At 34.1% G+C, this 14,541-nt stretch overlaps 1 protein-coding gene across 1 annotated transcript in view; it reads left to right on the top strand.

Annotated features, from left to right (window-relative positions):
* GUCY1A2 (guanylate cyclase 1 soluble subunit alpha 2) overlaps nt 1-14,541 on the top strand; it is a 239,212-nt gene that overhangs the window by 123,089 nt on the left and 101,582 nt on the right. The gene's annotated exons all lie outside the window — the stretch shown is intronic.

Raw genomic sequence — 14,541 nt, forward strand, 5'->3', positions numbered from 1 at the left:
AAAGGTCCGTGCTTGGTTTTCATGTTTTTGCTTTAGCCACACATTTAAAAAGTGAATTTCAAGCTTACTGGTTATGAGATACAAGAAACATAATGTAAATATTTTGAAGGAATAGCATTTAAGAGCAATGAGTCACCAGAGGAAAAGTGAAGCAACCATGTCAGGGCTTCAGATCAGAATAAGGTTTCAATTTTTATATTCAGTGAGCATAGCCAAATTCAAGATGAATATGAGTAAATATTGACAATCTAAACTGTTGCATTTGTCTGGTAATAAATGTTTCTTGGGTTTTGTATAGCTCCTAATGTAAAAATATATACATTATGTAAAAAGATGGGAAAAAAATTCTTTGAATGTTTTTTGTTCCTGTATTACATTCTTAGAAAAGTGCGTTTTAGAGACGCAGATAAGCAGAATGGCAGACAGTGTGGGGTCCAGAGGCTAAAAATATGTATGTCCACAGATTTCAGAATACAGAGGAAAGGTAATATCGGCCAAATTTGAAACTATTTTTTTCTTTGCATTTGAAAACATTACTTAGGAAAATGTCTGTCTTTATAAGAAGATAGTTACTTTAAGAGTGCCCTCCAACAAGATTACAACATGGGGGCCCAGTGTTACACCCCATTCCCTGGAAAGCTCCAGGTGCCCTAAGATGGGCCTCATAGTGCTAGGACTCAACAACTTATGTGAAAATATATAGATTTTTATCACAATTTTCAAAGTAATGTGTCATTCAAAAATAGAGCTCAGAAGAAGAGAAGGGAGAACAAAAAATTCAAAGGTAGTAAAGTGGTAACAATAACTGGCTATAGTGCAGGAGACCTAGATTCTAGTGTCCCAGTCAGGAACTAGATATGACTTTGGGTAAATCATCTTACCTATTGACCTCACTTGAAAAGTAAGCATTAGGCTAGTATTTTAGTAGTGTATAAATGTTCAAAGAAATAAAACCATGTTTCTGTCTGGAATTAAATCTTACTTGGAACCATAATATATAAGACAGATTAAAGTAATGATGCAGGGGAGAAGTTCATCCTCTCAGCCTTCCCATACTTCTGAGACCAACTTGGAGGCATTGCCATAGATATCCAAGGGCCCTAATACTCAAAGTTTGACCTAGAACCAGCATCATCAGCTGGTTAGAGATGTAGAATCTCAGGAGCTAGTTTGAAATAGAGAACTGTAAGCCCCAGTGGCACCCACTGAATCCGAATGTGCATTCTAGAATATCCCCCAGTGATACGTTTTCAGTAAAGTTTCAAAAGCCCTGCTCTAGAGATTTATGAGACTCCATTTGAAAGCTAACTACTGATCTAGTAAACCCACAGGAATTAATGGTATTTTTTTTTCTGTGACACACCATACTGACCAACACCCAGCTGAAAGCTCAATGGCAAGAACAAGAAGTAGTGGCAGCAATGCCATTTTTATAGCCCTGGAATCAAGAATGGAGGGGTTTTACTTTATTTTATTTCACAGACAGTGCAATGCCCTGTCTACTATGCAACATTACTCAAAGTGGAGACTGTATGATGATCTTTATGTATGTTAGTGTATCAACGAAGGGCTTGGAAGGAACTTGATGGTATATACGACAGAGATAATTGAAGAGACTATTTAAATAGAAGCAGTAATTACAGACTTGTGGGCAGGGTTAAGAGTACCAATAAGGGATGGTGAAGTATCCAGGGATTAGCGATGGTGGGAACCATTAACATTCCTAATCTTGATGAAGCAAGGAGAGGAATGGTACCTGAAGAGAGATTTAACTGTGAGAAGAGCCAACTACAGGAGCTCTTGCCTTGGGCGAAAGGACACAACCACTGCAAACCACAGATCAGCGTGATATAAACCAGAATAGATAAACCACACGTTTTCTCCTCTCCTGCTCTGATCATCTGCCAATGACTCCCATTGGCCAAACCCAACTGTAAACCAGAGAGCAAAGGAGCCGATCGACATAGTCTGTACACTTCATCCTCTTGGGGCACAGAACAGTACACAGAAGGTTAGAAAGTGATTCTGGGGAGCAAACTCAGACTATCAAACACAGTAAATAAGGTGATTAGATTTGTACTTAGGCAATAAAGTAAAATGTTAACAGAAAGGTATTTTTGTTTTATTTGTTTTGCATATATGTTTATGTACTTGTGTATTTCTATATATGTATGAATCTATGTTAAACATCAAGAATTTCCTAAGGAACAGTGAGATATAACATGTGTACTTTGGAGAGATATTTTTATTCTTTCTTCAGCTGTGAAAATTTTAGACAATAAAATGATGCTAATCTGTATTTATTTAACACATACTATGTGGTAGGTACTATTAAGGACACTCAAATATAAATCACAGTCCCCATCATCTGGGAATCTGGGAGTTATGAAATAGGTTAAAAGTGAAAATATAAAATACATCTAGAATATACATATGAAATGGAATGATTTGTTCAATGGCATTCATTCACCTAATATTTAGTAAGTACCTGCTATATGTATCAGACAATATCTGTGGGGCTAAAATTCACAAAAATAATTCAAAATGATATGGTCCCTGTTAACATAGAATTTATAATTTTGTTGGAAAGATAGATATTAGTGATAGTTCAAGTCTAATGAAAAGGAAAATATAGATTCTTTGGGAATTTATAATAGATATACCCTACTTAGATTTGGGAACCAAAAGAAGCCTCCTTGAGGCATTTGAGATCTGAAATGTAAATAGGAAGTCAGCCAGGTAATGGAGGGTAGTCATGGTGAAGGGCAGTTGAAGGGAGCAGTGGAAGTCAGGACATGTATATATGTGGGTGCTGGAGGCTTCAGCAAAATCAGATCATGTATTCAGAAGGCCCAGAGATAAAAGAACCTGAAAGAAATCTGTCATAACTGGAGGAGAATCCAAAGGAAACATGGTGTTTGGTCTTTACAGTAAAGCCATGTGAAGCTATTGAACTATTTTGACTAATGATATGAATATAAAATATTTGAGTTTCTATTATTATCATTTCAGCTAAACCTTTAGTTTATTGTCTACTTCTAGTGTTTTTCTGATAAATAAGCACAGAAAGGCATTTTTCTTGACACTTTCCTTATTTTAATTATTTCCTCTAATACAGAAAAAAAGCTGAATTGATCTGAATTTTCTGTCATATTTTGCTATACATGAATATAATGACATCTTTTAAAAGGAAATTTATAACAACATCCTTTATTACTAATTATATAAAGATAAAATCATGTTTAATTGATTATTGCCAAAAGTAAGATGAAAAAGTGTCATAGAATAATGTTGACAAATAGGAAGCAAATACAATGGTTGTGTGTGCATGTGTATAATGCTTATTGCTGAAAATTATTAAATCTATCAGTAATAGCACTTACCTTCAGGTTCCTTCTTTACTGTCTCGGCCAATTGATACTTCTATGACAATGCAGTCATTTTGCCTTCTAGAACAGGTAACTCATGACCAATATGCATTTCTCTGAATGCTAGCAAAGTGAAAAAAAGGACATGCAGCATCCTTCTTGAGCTAGAATCATCTGTGCAGACACCATCATTTCATATAAATATTTATTGTAAAAAAGCCATCATAAGAACACTGTCAAAAGTGTTGGGGAGCCTGCCAATCATCTGTTTCTCTATATTATTATTTTTTCCAAATGTATTCTTTTTTCACCACTACAATCAACCCGATGGATACTAACACAAAAAAAATGTAGAGTATAATCAATGACACTTTATTTCTTCCAATGCCGATACTGTCATTGTTGGTGCAGATGAGAGGTAACATGTTATTTCTCAGACCTGTGAATCTACACATGAATAAAAATGATTGAAAGAATGATTTTTTCTTGAAACTTACAAAGTCTTGTTTTCAGGGTTTATGGATTTGGTGGCTCATTTTAAATGATTTTAAAGGAGATACTTTTCAAATCATGAAAGAACAGGAAAATTTGTATATAATAGGCTCTGGTCTTGCTAAATGTGGGATTTCTCTAATACATAGTCTTTAATATATTTACACCAATTGTTCTTGTTCTTGCGTTGCTTATAAGGTGGACTCTTTTTGGTCCATTAGTTATTAGTTAAGTATAGATATGCATATATAATTATGAATGTATATACAAAATCTATATAGTTTGCAAGTGATCGATCCCTCTCAAATTGTCCTTGAACTTTTACTTGTTTCCGAGATGTTTTCCATTTCATTTATTCATTTATTCATTCCTGCATTTATGAATTTTACAAATAATTATTGAAACCCTACTGTATGTAAGGTCCTATGCTAAGGCTCTATTTTTAACGCTGACTCAAACAGATTTTGTTTAAGGAGCTTAGAGTCTAGTAGGGAGGTAAGATGTGAAAAGATATCACAAGAGAGAATGCGCTAAGTTCTAAAAGAGAGGCTTGAGCAAAGGCATGCTCCTTCTGGGGTGAGAGAGATTATTTCCACTTGTGAATGTAGGGTTGGAGGTTAGACATGATTCCCTAAAGGAAGTGGTATTTGGAAAGCATCTCTCGGAATGGTGACACAACCATGGTGGGACTGGAGAAAAGTATATTTCTATCTGTGAAGAAAGTATTAGCATAGAATATATGCTCAGAATAGAGTTTTGGCAGGAGCATAAGGTAAAGGAGGATGCAAAGTGTGAATAAGAGTGAATCTTGAGAAGGCTTGGAATGGTAACTGGACTGCATATTCTTCAACAGGCAAATGATTCAAAACTATTATTCAACAGAAATAACAAAGGCAACACTTCTCAGGAAAAAACTAATAATGCTCTGGAGATTGTTTATTTATTTACTTATTTACTATTTATTTTATACCAAGGGAAGAATTGCAATATAGAAGTGACTATAAATTCACATGTACTAGCTTTTCACTAAATTCTTCTCATTCATAATAATTTACTTTTTTAAACCTCTATATGGTTTATAAAACTTTTTCAATTACAATGCTGTTTCTTAAACTTATCAAGTTAAAAAAATCATCTAGAAAGCCTATAAAGTGGTATATAACAATTGTTATTAATATTTAATAGACAATATTTGTTTAAATTTACCTACATTTTTCTTTGTTCACCATCTGTTTATCCATCCTAGGTTATCCTTCTGGGTTCATTTTGCTTTTCTTTTTTCAGTAATTCATTTTTTAGAAGTTATTTTTATGTTATTTTTCTGGTAGTAAACTCTCTGTGTTTCTGTTTATCTCATTAGCATTTTTAAATATAACTTTTCCAAGTGCACCATTCTAGAATGACAGTTATTTATTTCTCAACCCATTGAAAATACTGTCTCTGACTTCTATTCCGGCTATCTACTGTCAGTGTGTCATTTGTATGTGATCTTTTCTCTCTGTTTACTCATGATCTTTGCCAAAGTTGGCATTTTGCACATTACTACAAATGTCTAGTTCTGGATTTCTTCTTATTTATATTTCTTGGTGGTTGTGGCGCATGATCATGTTGGTTCATATTTTTCGTTCATTCAGGAAGATTCAGTCATTACTGCTTCAGATATCACTTTTCCTTCATTTTCTCTTTTTTCTCCTTCAGGTCTTCTGGTTAGACTTAAGTTAGACTTTCACATTCTGTCTTTTATATTACTTGATCTCTATGCCATATTTTCCACCTTTTTATCTCTCTCAGACATTTTAGAGTGTTTTCAGATCTACCAGTTCTAGTTCATCAGTTTTCTTTGGTGGCATCTAATACTCTGTTTAACCCATCTGTTCTTTCATTTCATTTAAATTTCAGCCATTACATTTTTCATTTATAAAGACTCTATTTTCTTCGTTCTTAAACCTCCCTAAGTCAGTTTTGATTCTACAACATTGTTTACATTTTTGTGATGCCACCCTTTATTTCTTTAAACATTTCATTCATATTTTGTATGCTGAATCTGAGGCTCCAGTATCTGATGTCTTTGGTGATCTAAATCTATTTATTATTATTTTTTTCTGACTCTCATTTCTGGTGGTTAGTTTCCCTGTACATTTTGTGATTATACATTGTTGTCTTATTTCGATATTATTTTATTCTGAGGAAAATTTTGGAGCCTGAATTGTGTATTCCATGTAAGAGAAGGTTCATGTGTTTCCACAGAGATCCTGGCAGCGTTGCAGACCTGAGACCACCTTAACTCCTTCCAGGCTCTCAGGTATAATCCAGACACCTCAGGTTCAGCTCCCCTTCCTTACTGCTAATATAAAACTAAGTCTCCAGACCTCAGTGCTGATATCGGCACTTACCCTCAAGCTACACCATTTTAAATGTACACCTATAGCTCATATATAAAATTTGAGCTCAGTATTTTTGCTTCGGCTCCGTGGATATTTGCTTCACTTAATTCCAGGTCAGCAATGTTAAAAAAATTATGTTTTATGCAGGATCTACTTTTTCTTTTTTGCCTTTCAGGAGGTTCTTTTAGAGTCTCTAAATTGGCCAACTACTTGAAGCTGAATGATAGGATATTGTCTGTAGCACAACGACCATAGAGGAATAATCAAAATAGTTTTGCCAATATAGATGAGACAAACTGGAATATTGTAGAACAAATGAACACTAATTTGGCATCTGATTTGTTCAATTTAGTTATCTATACTGATTCTTGCTACTTTGTGCTGTTTGGATACAACCTAAAATATTGTATTAATAAGTTGTTTAAAATATTCCTGTTTTACAGATAAATTGGGCTAGCAGGAAACTACTACTGCTTAGGGCTTTAAAAAACTTCTATTTTCTTTATTCTAATATGTTTTAGTGTGTTTAAAGGAAGAAGAAAGAGAGAGTTGGTCCTTTAAGATATTAAAGACCTGAAGTAAGACAATAAATGCCACTTGTCTAGTCTTTCATTAGTCTTTATACATTTATGCATGATTACTTTCATATAGATTTATTTAATGGTAATATTTATAGAGTGTATACTACATGGCATGTGCCATTCTTCATGGTAGAAAACACAGCAAGGAACAAATGGAAATGTCTACACTTACAGATCTTGCATCCTATGATCAAGACGTAAAAAGGGGAAAGTAGTAAAATAAATGATATGATAGTGCTAGGGACAAAAATAAACCTTGGAAGAAAAATAAAGTATGGCAGGAGTTACAGTATTAGATGGGCAGATAGATTCACTGCTTCTGAGCATTTTACTAATGAACCTTGGAGTCAGAGCTAATATGTCACTGCCATAATCAGGTGAACAGGTTGTTTAGGAAAGCTGGTATTATGTGCTGAATTGTGTCCTCCCCAAAAGTGTGTCAGCATCCTAATCTCCGGTATCTCAGAATATGACCTTATTGGGAGAAAGGGTCTTTGCAGAATTAAGTTAAAATGAGATCATTAGCATCCTTACTCCAGTGACTGTGTTCTTATGGAAAAAAAAAGAGGGGGAAATTTGGACACAGAGACAGACATGTACATAAGGACAACACCATACGAAGTTGTGCTGTACAAGGTGAGAAACTACCAGAAACTAGGAGAGAGGCATTCAGAGGGAGTACGGCTCCACTGACATCTTGATCTTGGACTTCAGGCTTCTACAACTGTGAGATGATAAATTTCTGTTGTTCAAGCCATGCAATTTGTGCTACTTTGTGACAGTAGCCCTGACAAACTAATACATCTGTAATTCATTGTAATCGAAGCTTAAAATCACATAGGATGATAGTAGGTGATGAGCTAAAAGGTTCTAAAAGTACTTATAACATACGATAAGCCAGGCAGGCAGGTTTTATTTAACATATATAATGTTTCTTATATGCCAGTGAGTATTCTAAGTTCTTTGTAAATATTAACCAATATGTATCCAAATAGCAACCCCGTTATATAAGTTCGTTTATTATTCCCATTTTAAAGATGTGGAGTGAAAATTTGGTCATGCCATCTACTTCCTCTTCCCAAGAGAAGGAAAACATTCAAACACACCTTACACGGCAGTGAAGATATTCTTGGACTTTATACAGGAGATTTTCCTGAGGGTTTCCTATAACACGTGTACATATGTGCAAGTTTTAAAGTTCTTTTTTTGGTGATAGTGAAAGATGCAGGAAAAGGACATGCCCAAGATGAGAACACCTGTGTTCTAGTCCTGCCTCCATGTTTCTTTGGACGCCTCACTTAACTTTTTTCTGTCTCCATTCCTACCCTTGCTCTCACTAACTGAGTCACCGTAAAATTAAATCAAAAAATAAATTTAAATTTAAAAAATAAACGTCAAAAAGATATAAAGTCTCTAACCCATAGTTTGACTAGGGGTTTATATTTTGAGGGAATATCCCTTCGATATCCTCCAAATAATATATTAATTTATACACTGCTTGTGAACATTTAGATCTAAGAAACTACTTAAATTATTTACAGTATACTTGAAAGGCTTTGGCACCATCTTACTGTAATCTAGTTTCAAAGAAATAAAAACATTATATCAAGCTATAATTCATGATGATTCATGTTAGAGAAGCATAACTAACCAAATATTAGTCCTTTAAACAAAACTTTAGATTCAGCCTTATAGATTGAACTATATCTTAATCTCAGAACTCTTCCTTTAATTCACTGATGGCATAGAACCTAAAATGGGAATTATATTAATTAGGATGAAAGTGAATATAATCACGTTGGATGGGAAAGAATTGTGATGGATTCTTTTCACCAGGGTTCTAGCATGGAGGTGTTGGTCTAGGCCACTTCTCAAGTGTATGATGGAGATGAGTGAAAGTGATCTTTTACTAAGACATGGTGTATTTATTCAAGGTAAATAAATTTAGCTGCTGTAACAATCTTTAAATCCAGGGCTCTTAACAAAGTGAATATTTGTTTCTTGCTTACATCATGAGTCTGAGGGAGGTTAGGTGTCTCTCTGAATTTCCCTTTATAAGTGAGACTTCAGAACCTAGACTACTTCTTCTGATGCCACTATCTTTGACACATGGCCTGTATGGTTGCAGAAGAAGAGTACAAAGACTGGAGAATCATACGGGCTAAGCTCACATTTCAGTGGTCATAACTCGGTCATGTGTCCTTGCCCTGACTAAATAAATGCTGGTCAGTCCCCTTTTGCTCTCTGCTGTAATCAGAGTGGTCCTTCTTCAGTACCCTAAATGTATTGTGCTCCCTTTTCTCTCTGAGCCTCTGAACTTTTCTTCACTCATCTTGGAACATTTCCCTTGCCATATCCCAATAACTCCTATCTTTTCACTATAATTAACAGCCTTCAAGCATGTTTGTTTAGTTAAATGCTATTATCTTGACAAGAAATTATTACACGTTGTTCATATTCATGGGAATGTTTATTAAGACAAATTTTATTGATGTGTATCTAAGCTATTTTGCTTGTGCAAATCAGCTTTCGTTGTGATGTTTTAATTATTATAACACTTTGTATTTAAATTTATTCAATTTTTTTAATTGATGGAAAATAACTCATTTAAGTAGAAGTCCATTTATAGAAATTTAAGTTGTTTCCAGTTTTCACCATTACTGAAAATGCTGCTGTGAATAAAGAGATGTATTTTTATCCCATATTCCATGCCTATAGCTTCATTAAATGTAATATCATCATAATTTCTTCAACATAATTGCATTATTATTATTTCCTATTTGTAGTGTCTCTAGCACCAGCCAAACTATCATTATCATTGTCACAATGCTTAATATCAATAATAATAATAATAATTAGTAGTAATTATTGAGTGCATGCATATGTGGGTACTAGACTAGACTTTTGTAAGTATTATCTAATCTAAACTTTATCCTAACACTACTTTGTTAGAATTGTTATTATCACAGTCTTACAGATGAGATCGTTAAGGCCCTGACAGGTCTATGGTTACTCAGCCAGCCAAGTGGTGGGACTAGGCTTTCAACTCAGATCAGTTTCAGAGTTCTCACTCCTTTCATCCTTCCACAATATGAATGGGAAGAACACTACACTAGGCTGTCCAGGCACCAGTTAGGGCTTCCTAACTTATCAACTGTGTGATCTCTGGAAACTCACTCAACCCTCCCTGGTATGAGATTTTTCAATTACAATAACCCCGATTTTGTGCTTCTTACAACATTGGGAAGGCAAAATGCAGCAATGTCTGTGGAAACATTCTGAAAATTCTACATACTGTACAAATCCAAGGGATAATTTGGAGATAATATTGGGTCATAAATAGATTTTTTTGTCAAGCAGTCCTTTGGCAAATATTAAGGATACTTCCAAAAATTAAAATTTCTGAATTGGATAACAAATAAAACATAATTCTTCTCATCAAATACAGTAGTGTGCTAATTATTCACCTTTAATTAATATATTTGTAGGCTCTTTGATGGACTCATTTATGTCCTAGCTCTGAGCCATCACTGAACTTCACATTCTACTCTTTACTTTATTCAAACATATTTTCTGACAATGAAACGTCTACAGCAGGGCTGAATATAATGAGGGGTGTGGCTCAGGTCCTTGCCCTTTTACCAACTTGCCTTGCAACCTATCCAGTTTGTCTCACCTGCCCATGCCTCATTTTCTTCATCTATGCTTCTGAAATGGGCGGACTGGGCAAAATATATGAAACAATAATTCTCATGCCTAACCAATTTTCAGAATCATATGTTAGGTCTTGTAAAAAAATCAATTTCTGAGCCCAACAACAGGGGGTTCCGTTTCAGGAGATTTGAGGTAGGTTCAGAATCTATAATGAGATTAGCTTACAGCTGTCGAAGGCTAACTTGTGCCATGTATTGTGCTCGACATGGTATACAGGCTTATTTATATTCATACCATTACAGCTGTTTGAGGTAAATACTGTAATCATTCCCATTATGATATATTCCAAGTTGTTAATGCCTGCTCATTCCTTATAGTCTCTTGGTGCTTGTTGTCTATATTCTGAACCTGACAATCCTAATGTCTAGGTTTTAGAGATCTAAATCTTGTGTTCATTGTTTCTTTGCTTGACCTTAATCATATTGAGAATCTCAAGAGCGTAAGTTAGAGAAGTTTTAGGTGCCAGTGAGCAAGGACCACTCCAGCCTTCTTTGAGGGGGATCATTAGTTCAAGAATCTCCAACTTAGGCTCCTTAACCTTACAGCTGTCTCATGTCTCAGAATTCAGATAGCAGTGTTCTCTCCACATGGCTCTTAGGGCAACCTGGCTTTTCTCTGCCCCATCAGGGCTCTAGGTCAAGGTTCAGTTTTTATTTATTTGTTTGTTTTGTTTTGATTTGGTTGTTCCTTTTCCTGGTATGTGTATGTAGGAGTGTCCTTGGAAACCTCTCTTACCTCTTAAGACATCACCAGTGCTTCAAAAATATTTTTATCAGGGTCAATTTATTATACAACAAGAGAGTCCTTCAACTCTCCATAATATAATAATGTATATATTTATCCTCTATTAGAATATAAACTCCAAGAGGGCAGAGACCATGACTGTCTTAAACTCAACTCTATCTTTAGTACTGAGTGAAGTTCCTATACATAATTTTTTCTCAAACCTTCTCTTCACATTATTAAGAACAAAAAATATATCCATGTGACCCAAATGTTACTTCATTTCTTAACTACAAACAGATGAAAAATAATACCCAGATGGATTGAATATTGGAGCCATAAATTTTACTTCAGAGATATGCTGTCTAATACAGTAACCAGAAACCACATTTGGCTATATGCATTTTAATTTAAATTAATCAAAATCAAATAAAATTGAAAATTTCTTCAGTCATATGAAACATATGTTCATTATCACAGAAAGATCTATTGAATAATAGATCTTTGAAAAATTCAATCTCCTACATAAAAATGAGATTTTGTAGCTCTCCATATTTCTTTAGCCATGGTATATGCCCTGGGCTAAGCAACTGCCCTATTATTTCATAGAAAATTTCTTCTGCACCCTACTACCTTTAATTCTGCTTATTAAACAGCCAGGCTTCTTCAGTATGTAACAGTAGGCTTCGCCAACCTAAGTTTAAGCACAGACTCTAGTTAATTTCTTTTAAGTCACGATGCAAGATCACTGTTTTTATTATTAGACAATATATTAATACCCACCCCTGATCTTCCACCCTGCTCCTGATTCACAGGAATGAAATGAGGTATGGGAAAACAAATATTTTAACATAAGTGCATACACACACACACACACACACACACACACACAAATAACATATAATTGGAGGTGGGGTTTTTTTGTTGTTGTTTTAGGTCTTATCAGAATATTATCATGTTCAATTGGCTGATGCAGAGCGGCCAAGATATTTTGCGCATTAAAATGGCTCTCTGTTCTATGAGGAGGCTTTATTTAACCTTATATAACTACGTGTTAGTGCTTTCTGCAGAATCATTTTTGTAATATTTCCTTGAAAAAAGTGTAGAATTACCTATCTTTGCAGAACATTTTAGTGGTGGTTCCAAAATTTTAGTATAGCTTTTTGAAGAGTAGTTTTATAAACTAGATGTTATAGAAATATAACCAAAATCTCCCATGGGATGCTCGAGTGACAGTGTGGTGACAAAGGTGCCACAGAGGTGAAGGCTAGCTGCAAGTGTTGAAGCAAGGAAGACTTTGAGTGCTATTTCTTTAATGTGTGTGATTTACTGATTGTGATAAAACATAAAATTCCTTTGCAGACTTTGGGGAAAAGGCAGTTTTTGTATGCAAAGTATTAAAAATTACACATCCATTTAATATTCCTCATGTAGTGTGAAATGTAGTGCTGGTTAAATAAAAAAATGAATAAAGAATATAAAAGCAAAACATAAGCATTTCACATTTGGAAAATTTGCACAGTGGAATGCCAAAACATTTGTGATGTACTTTTTCAGCTATAAAGCATGAACCTATTTTCTTTAAATATAATATGAATCCTGCTGTGATTTAAAAAGTGGCATCTAATCATGGAACATTAAATAGACTTGGTTACGTGGTTTCCTGGGTTGTCTATCAAACCAGAATTCAACAGAATGGATTTTGAGATTTAAAGAATAGCAATGAAATTAAATACAAACAAGAGGAAATAAAGCAAGCACAGAATGATAAAATCTCTGATGGGTTATATTTTTCTTTCTTTTGCTGATTTAAGCAATAAACAATATGAATTTTATTGCATCTCATCTCAGAAAGGCAGCATTTCAATCTATAGAATAAATAATAGCATAATTAGCCTCAGATGTTAATATTACACTAGGTACATATATACTTTGCTATTGAATTTACTGTTCAATTTAGAAAAAAAAAGAAGAGATGTTCCACATAAATTCCTGCATGTTTAAAGTGCTTAGCAAAGTGACAGATCATAGATATTAAGTAAATATCTATAAAACAAATGTATAAATAAATGAATGACTGATTTTTAATTTCTCTCAAATTATATATTTAGTATACTTGACTTAAGAATTTTTACATTGCCTCTAAATAAGAATAGTTAATGAAAAATTCTTTTCAGGGAAAATAAAAACATTTTTTACAAATTTTTAAAACTGTGGCTATAGTAAGTGCAGAAATTAGGTTGAAAATTTAAAAAGTCAATAGCCCTCTGGGAGAAAATTGATTTTGTTTCAAAACATCTTATTTCTTTGGATAATTATATTTTAAGAATCAAAACACAAACAATTAAATGATAAAAATAAGTAAACAAGGAAAACAAACTCTTATACTGAGCAGTTTTTCACTCAGTATAATTACGTGCAGATTCAGCTAAAATGTTGCCTGTGTCAATTGAATATTTTTTTATATTGCTGAGTAATATTCCACATTTGGTTTAATCATTCGTCCATTGAAATACATCTCTTATTTTGTTTTTTTTTTACTGTTATGAATATGTCTTATGGTTATTGATTTTTAGTTTTGTTCCATGTCATCAGAGAACATTGTCTATATAATTTTAATTTTAAAAATTTGTTGTAGTGCTTTTTTATGTGGTCCAGGATACAGTCTGTCTTAGTGTATATTCCATGTGCTCTTGAAAAAAGTGTGTATTCTGGTATTGTTGGGTAGATATCTTACATGTGTTAGATCCTATTTGTTAATTCTGTTGTTCCAACCTTTATTAGTTTCCTGTGGCTACTGTAACGAATTACCACAAACTTCATAGTGTAAATATCATAAATTTATACTTTCACAGTCATGGTGGTTAGAATCTGAAATCGAAGATGCTAGGGTTATGCTGTCTCCTGAGAACCTGGGACGGAATCTGTCACTTGGCTCTTCTAGCTTCTGATGGCTGCCGGCATGCCATGGTATTCTTGGCTATGGTTACATCACTTCAGTCTGTCTTCACATTGTCGTGTGTGTGTGTGTGTGTGTGTGTGTGTGTGTGTGTGTGTGTAATCTCTCTCTGCTCTCTTATAAAAATACTTATGGTGAGTGTCAGATGGTATTATAATTTTTGTTTCAAACATCAAGTAAGTTTTAGACAACTCATGAGGAGAAGGATAATCTATTGTGTTTGCTCATATTTCTAGTCTTTCTGTTCTTCTTTCTTCCCTAATACTCTAAGACTCCTCTTATTTTCTTTCTGTTTGAAGATCTTTTCTTTAGCCATTCTT

Source organism: Rousettus aegyptiacus, unplaced genomic scaffold (genome assembly GCF_014176215.1).
Source record: "Rousettus aegyptiacus isolate mRouAeg1 unplaced genomic scaffold, mRouAeg1.p scaffold_m13_p_5, whole genome shotgun sequence".
NCBI classification, from domain to species: Eukaryota; Metazoa; Chordata; class Mammalia; order Chiroptera; family Pteropodidae; genus Rousettus; species Rousettus aegyptiacus.